Consider the following 8173-nt stretch of genomic DNA (forward strand, 5'->3'; position numbering starts at 1 on the left):
GAGAGACAGACAGAGAGACAATGACAGAGACAGAGAGACAGAGAAAAACAACAAACTCACTTTTCCTGACTGCGTCAGTTTCTTCTTTATTATTTCCTCTTACCCTAGCTTGGGGTTATTCAGCCATACTTTTACTAAATCTTTGAAACAAATGCTTAACTCATTGCTTTCCAAACTCTCCTTTTTTTTTTTTTTTCCAAGATAGGCCTTCAAAAGGATCCTTGCATTCTCTACAGCCATATTCTTCATTCTTGAGGCTGACCAGTCACCTCCAAATGTTCACAGAAGTGGGCCTGGATCCTTGTACGACCTGGCAAGTCCCATTCAAGGAATATTTAGGCCAGCAATGATCCTGGCCAGCCAGATTTGCTCAGTGTCATTTTGGTAATACCATCTCTGGCCTCAGTGCTCCTGAGCAATGGGGTGGTATCCAATTCTCCTGATACATTGGCTCTGTCCCATAGGAGCTTACCACAGAAACCAAATCCCTGGAATAGCAACAGCAGCAACTACAACTCCAGGTTGCCATATCAGGTCTTGGAGGTTGTGCACTGCACAACTCCAGGGGGTAACAGGCATCTCATAGCTTTCAGAGATTCATATATTTACTCCAAGAAATTTTCAGCTGATAGGGAGAGAAGTGTTCAGAGGAAGTGGTGCTTCTTTCAAATTTGTACATCACCAGATGGGATGTCAGTGAGGCTGCTTTCTTTAAGCAGGAGAAACTCTGAAAGCCCACCCTTGCCCTCTGGCTCCATAGTGGTCTTCAGCCAGCAGCCTTAACTCACCTATGACTCAAAATGAGGAGTCCCTCTGACCCCAGTCTTGCTCTCCCTGCTCTAGTTAGGACTTTGCCTCTGCTGTAGACAGTGATGGTCCCAACCCCTGCATTCTCATGCCAGACACATGCACATGAAGACACTGCTCTTGCTGTTCTGTATTGCATGTAGATAATGCAAGCCCATCCCAGCTTTGCTCCATAGTTCCAGCATGAGGTTCTGACACAGTCGCACTTGCCTAAGCTCTCCCTCTGAAAGCGCTCAGTGTGCATTTTCCTTGCTGCTGGGTCTTCTCCTCTGTTCTTGGCACCCCTGGACCACTGCAACCATATCCACTCCCAAAATACAGTTCAGGCTGAGTTGTGGAGGACAGTCTAAGTCCACAAATTCCTAAGACAGTAGGGGCATTTGTCCATGCTTGCACATTCTCCTCTCTTCCTGGGCTGGCTTGATTTCCACTCTTTTAACACCAGAAGGCGTAAGTGTAAAATTTGGGGTAAGCATGAAGAATGTACTTAGGTGGATATTTGATGAAAAAGCAGAGTGGTTAGGTTTATTTTCCAGAAAAGAAAACAGCAGAAAAAGCAAGAAAAACGTCCCATTCCATACACACCTATCCGTCAGGAAAGATAGAAGCAGAATAAATAGCATGTTGCTTATAAAGACACTGCATTAACAGAGATGAAGATTTTATACTCCAGTCATTTGCTGAGCCATGAGGTTGCTTGAGGTCACTAAAGTCCACTGGATTTTTGGGCTGTCTCAATTCTGCCAGGATCCTGGCCTTTTAGATTCAGACCGATGGTTCCGCTAAAAGTTACACAGGCACACTCAAATACACATGTGTGCACTCACATAAACAACAGGGTGGGAGAGCAACATGGATGCTGTGGACATGCTAATCCATCGGGTTCCTCAATGCAAAGAGACATTCTGTCTTCCCATTATTGTCTGACAGGGGCTGAAAAGTATTGTATTTGACACATCTTTTATAGTGCCCTACTTTACTATGCATTTCTATGGCAACGATCAGTGTAGCACTGGGATCCTCATTAATCCTCTCAATGTCCCTATTTGGTAGGCAGCTGACAGCTAATATAATCTTCATTCTGTAGGTAAGGGAAACTTTGCCATCATTTGTCAATATTGCTGGGAAAAAAGAAATGTATAAATGATCTATAAGCAGACATATTAGCGCATTAAAAGTTTTTGGAGAAGAGTTTCTTGCTTTCACTTTTCTGTTCTCTCTTTTTTGGGGGCTTCATCCTCATCTCATATCCTGCTTTCAGAAGACTCTCTCTCTTCCATTTATGCAGAGAAATAGAGCAGGATTGCTGCCAATTTCCCACGTTCAGAAATAAATCAGTGGAGGAGTCTCCTAGCGCTCCTCTGCCTCTTGCCTGCTTTGGATAAAGGAACCCACTGCTGAGTTCAGGATTATGTTCTGGTCTGGGCTAGGCTCTTCACAGAGGCAGTTTGTCTGCCAGCACTCACCTTTTCCTTCAGCAACTTTATAGCATTTTATGTATTTATTTCATAATGCCACCTGATTGCAAGGCTTAGCGTTCAGTCAGTGGACACGATGTCACTGGAAGGGCTTCTACAGTGCCCTACCTGGAAGTGTGCAGCCTGGCAGATGAGTAAAGACTGGGCACTGAGTTGCCTTCCCTGAGGGCAAGGGGCGAGACCCCCTTCGACATGCACAGGACATTGAGGACCGCCCAAGAGTACTAAATAATTTTAGGTAAAGAGATAACTTTGAAAGAATAGGCGATTTGAGAGGCAATTACCAACTTACACATTAGCTCTAACTCTCACTCCAGTTAAGCTATTTACCTATTGAAATATGGAGGTAATGTCAATATTGTTCCAAATGTAGCAAGCTTTAAGTCAGCCAAAGAGTATCTGTTCATGAAGGGGGAGATATTTTAGAAAACAATACTCCAGGAGCTCATCCATCCACTTGAAGCAAGAGCTATTCTTTTTGGATATGATGAGATGTGATCAGATACAGAGTATTTGAGGTTTTCCTATAATATATAAAACTGTGATGGGAACATTACATTTCATCTTTCTCACCAAGCCTGCTGTTCTTTGTTGCCAGCCTTAATATATGGTAAAAATAATAATAGACTAGCATAAGCAATTAAAATACCTGCAGTGAGTTGAAATATGCCCCAAGCTTAGAGCTATATAGAAAGAACTTCAATCACGTTAGAAGATTATGATCATAACTTCCAGTGATTAAAAAAAAGTATCCATAAAGGTACCAGATGTAAAAATCTTTAGCATTGAGAGAAGGAAAAGATTAATTTCCTTCTGTATTAGAGTTTTTATGTTTCTTTGTAAAATCTGGATTCTCTCAGTCAAACCACACCATGGAAAGCAAGCAAGCATCATTAGCAATTATAATAAAAACCGAGAAATGATATTGAATGCCAACTCCACACCCAACAGAGTTCCTGGACCTTGGGATATTTCAAGCCCTCCCTTGTCCCTCAGCAGGGCTATTTCCTGGAACTGCTACACCTTTTCCTTGCCCTACCATTTGGTGCTCAGTCATAACTGGTGTCTTTGTCCTCTGCTGGTCCACTGTGGATGCTGGTGGCTGCCTGTGTCTGGGGGTCTCACCCTACAGCTGCTGATGCTGTTCTCAGTGGGACAGGAGGGAACTTTCCTTCCACCAGAAACTTCTTTCAAAATAGCGATCTTGCTTTTGACATCTTATTGGACAAGCTTGCAAAGAATTAGGCGCAAAAATACTTTAGGGCTGAAGAGGATGTAGAGAACCACAGGGTCTGAATCTTGGAGTTCCATTCCCCAGTGACCAGTGTCTCAAAATGGAGCCTCAACCTCCATCAACTGGGGATAGGGATCTGGACACTCTTGGGCTCTTTCCTCAGAGGCTGTGAGGTTTGAGGATTTTCAGCTGAAAATTGTAAATCTCCATTGTAAATCTCAAATCTCCTCCATTATTTGACCAAAAAACCTAATTGCTTCACTTAGAGTCTTGATCATTATTGTGGATTGGAATGTGCCCCTGCCAAAAATTTTATGTTGGAAGACTAAGTCCCAGTACCCCAGAATATGATCTTATCTGGGGAAAGGGACTTTACAGAGGTAATCAAGTTACAATGAGGTAATTAGAGTGGACCCTAATCCAACATGACTGGTGTCCTTGCAAGAAGAGAAAATTTAGAGATGGACTCGTACAGAGGGAAGACAATGTGAAGACACAGGGAGAAGGCTAGCCACAAGCCACAGAGGGAGGCCTGGCGCACATTCCCTCTCAGCCTTCAGAATGAACCAAACCTGCTGACACCTTCATCCTAGACTTCCAACCTCCAGAATTGTGAAACAGTCGATGCTGTAGCCACCCAGTCTGTGCTCCTTTGTAATGGTGACCCACATTGACCGATGCAGTGGTTACCCAGGATAATTCTTATTCCCACACGATCTTTATAAAAATTAATTACCGTTGGATGTGGGTTAGATTGGCTATGTACTTCTTGACTGATATAGGCAGTTAATAAGATGGGTACGATGACCATATCATCATCACAGAAATATTTTGAGGGTCATCAGTGGTGATATCACAATCACCCTGAAAAAACAGGGATAATTAGGGACTCCTTTTGGCAAACAGGACTGGTCATTCTCTGTAACATATAACATAACATAAAACAAAAGGCTCATAACAATAAAACAAAAAGCTCAATGCCCTTTGTATTCTACTCTGATCCATTGATTGAAGAACCCAGGCCAGTTGCCTTGTGTTTTCACAACTAGATTTTGCTAATGCATGCCTGTGATGTTATTTTTATATGTATATATAAAATATATATTTACATATATATTATACATGTACATAAACTATATATATATTTGTGTATATAGTATACATATATACTTTTCACTTCCTTTAAACTGCTACTTAGGTTCTGGAGGCCTTATCAGATTCAGGTTCCTTTTTTTTTTTGCAAGAAGACTTATTGGTGCTGCTTTGTACTTCCCATTACATACCATCAGGAAGCACCCACTTTCCTGTTGTCTCCTCTCTTGCGGTATTGAGGTTGAACAAAGGATTCATACATCAATGCCTGGTCCAACGCCTATAGACTTCCCCTCAACCTTTCATTTAAAGGTAGTGTCAGCAGCTGGACTGTTGAACGGGTCAATTGTTTTTACTTGGGTTTGCAAAATGATGATGTTCTGCCCCTCCTTCTGCTTTTATCAATTGCAATTCTTCTATAAAGAAGAACTTTCCTTATCATATATTTTGTTACTCTGCTGCACATTTTTATAGGAAGAGCAGGAAAAATCCTTGAGTCTTTCCCTTTATTTGCAAATTTTCAGAATACAGTGATGGCCTAACAATCTCCAGAGTTAACTAGCTTGGGCTTAGTTACTGTCATTAGCATCTCATGGATTTTAACATATTTGATGAGTTTCAGTTCATGCTCCAATTATCCTGAGTCTGGCCTGTTGGAGCTCTTTCAAGTTGGCTCCTGTGTACTTGTGAGCCCAGAATTCTTTATTAGTGTCTTTGCTTTCAGTTACAAGATATTCCAGACTCATCTCAGACATTTTCAGCCCCAGACCTGAAATCAGTCATTTGTCAAGGAGCCTTGGTTCTTTTTAGTGAGAAATACTCTTTAGAGACCATAGTCTGAAAAGTAGCTATGCTCATTGTAACTGAATTAATCATTGTTTCAGAGACTTTCTGGTAGAGAGAGGTAGAAGATGCATATTTTTAAAAGGAAATTATATTATGAGTTCATATTGATATTTCCAATTCAAATCTAAGAATATAATATTTTTACATAACTTCTTTGACTTTATGCTAAGGACGTTGGTTCCTAATATCATTTATGTAATTATTTATTTGCCTTATCCTATTACATATATAATAGTTTCAAAACATCGGTATAATTTTATTATGAAGATTTAATTACCGGTTGTAGTTTAAGATGTATTTGTCAGTTCCTTCTGTCCTTTGCTCTCTCTGGGTAATTTTATTAGATATTGTCACTCCTGTCCATGGTGGCTGAGTCATTTTGCAACCTTATCCTAAAATATGAGAGTGCTGTGTCCCAAAGCTTTGCTTCAGAGTATGACATACTTGTAGATTTTGTTCAGTTTGAGTGCTGAAAAAAAAATCCGTGTGGTTTACAAAAAAATGTTTTCCTTTGTAAACTTATGTATTTAATTTTATCCATTTGACACATCATTCCAAAAAGAAGTCCATAGTTTAAGCCCTGGTCTAAAGAGGTCCAGCTAACACTCTGGTCTTTTTTAACAGCAGGATTCTACACAGAAATGATGGTGAGCAACGTTCCTCCGTGGTGTTTTAAATTGTCTTAATATCTTACTTTACTTTCTCTTTTAAGGAACTGGAATGAACATCTTTTATTTTGTAAAGGCCATTTGCTTTTTTGTGAGTTGTCTGTTCTTATGTCTTGCCCATTTTTCTATACTCGTTTTTCTTCTACTTTTATAGTTTTCTGATCTACTTTTGGAAACTATTTTAGGACCAGCAAACTTTTGTAAAATGGATTATGAATAGATTTTTCCATATCTCATTTTATTCCATTGTTTATTTTGCTCTTTTTTCCAGATAGAAATGTTTGGGGGTTTTGAGTAGTAAAAGTTATTCTTTTTCCTCTTCTTACTTGTGATTTGTGAGCTACAGTTAGAAAAGATTTCTTATTTCCAGGCTTTTAATAGACTCACCCATGTGTCTTCCAATACTTGTATGGGGTTATTTATTTGTTTTTTCATTAGTTCATTTTTTGGCATTAATTCTTTAAGCCATTTGGTTTATCATTTTTTTTCCTGTGAGAAATTGCTCCAATTTTATCTTTTTCCACATCACTTTTACAGTTATCTAAACATTTCTTGTTCAGAAGTCCTTCTTTCTTTCACTGATTTGAGATGTAGCCTTTTATATCATCATATTGCAGAAATTTCCATCTGCAGTAGGGTCTTCCCTTGGATTTTGGATTTTGTTCCATTGAGATTTCTGTTTATTCATATGATATTAGCATTTTTAATGACAGTATTTTATATTATTTTATGCCTGGTGGTCCTAGCCCTCTCATTCAAAGCTTTCCTGGCCAGGCTGGCTAGCTTGCCCTTCCAAATGAGCTTTATGATAAATTTGTCTCGCTTCAGAATAAGTAAAAATCTGATGCTATTTTTTCCTGCCGTGCATATTATGATTCAACTTACTGTCTTTCCCTCTATCTGCATCTCCTCCCTCTCCATCATTCACTTTATAATATTTGCAATAGAAAAGCACACATTCAATATAAAAGAATTCAGTTGATGCAGAAAATGTAAAAAAAGAAAAAGAATCACTCAAATCCCAGATAAAATAATTGTTTTAAGCTGGAATCATTTGATGCATGCCCTAAATGTATCTCATCATTTAGCAGTTTTGGTAAAAAGTACTCATTGGGACTCTATTGGCTGAGGTTTTTCATAGTGGAGACTATGTGGGGGTTGCCTTTGTTCTTGGACACCTTGATTACTTACAGTGACACTAGGTCATGTTCATGGAGGGGAGACTATATTGCAGAAACAAACTAACTCAAAATATTAGTAGCTTCACACAGCAAAGGTTTCTCTCTGATCAGATGCCCAGGACCACAGAGGTCCACATCTTGTCCTTGTTTCTTCTATAATACATGGCCGTCCAATTGCCCCGGGCAAGGGAAAGAGAAGGTGAATTCAACTGCCTTGGCTCTCGAGTGAGCCAACTGCCTTGGCTCTTGTCACTCAGCCAGAATTTGTCACTGGCCTCAACCTAATTAAAAGGAGGCTGAGAAACACGCAGTACATTTGGACGTCATAACTACCTATACCTGTGGGTCAATGTAAGTGTTACTCTCTACTCGTGTGATGATATGAAGAAATCTGACAGGTCTGTTCCCCCATGTAGTTGACTTATTTATATTTCCTGAATGCCTGAAGTTTGTCTTTATTTTTGAAATTCAGATCTTAACTAGAATAAGTACTATGTTAGCTAGTTCTTCAATTTTTTCCCTAGAATTGATCTTTAAAAATCAACCTCAGATTTTATCCTTTATTTCAATTTTTCCTTGAGATTTTTATTCAGTTAGAGATTTTAATATTTTCTCCATTTCACGTGTTGAGTTTTCTCAACACAAATTACCCTTTTCTATGTCATGTTTTCTTTTACATTTCTCATTTCCTTTGAACTACTCCTTTTTTTCTTTTGAAATCACAACAATTATTGCAGTTTTCTTCTGTCTTAATAGGTTAGAATATTAATATCTTTATTCTGTCTAGTAGCGTCTAAGTCATGCAACTAGTGGTATGAAAGTATTGATGTAAGTCCTCAAAACTCTCTGTGATCTCACTTCATCATC

Source organism: Zalophus californianus, chromosome 8, assembly GCF_009762305.2.
Source record: "Zalophus californianus isolate mZalCal1 chromosome 8, mZalCal1.pri.v2, whole genome shotgun sequence".
In the NCBI taxonomy this organism is placed as follows: domain Eukaryota; kingdom Metazoa; phylum Chordata; class Mammalia; order Carnivora; family Otariidae; genus Zalophus; species Zalophus californianus.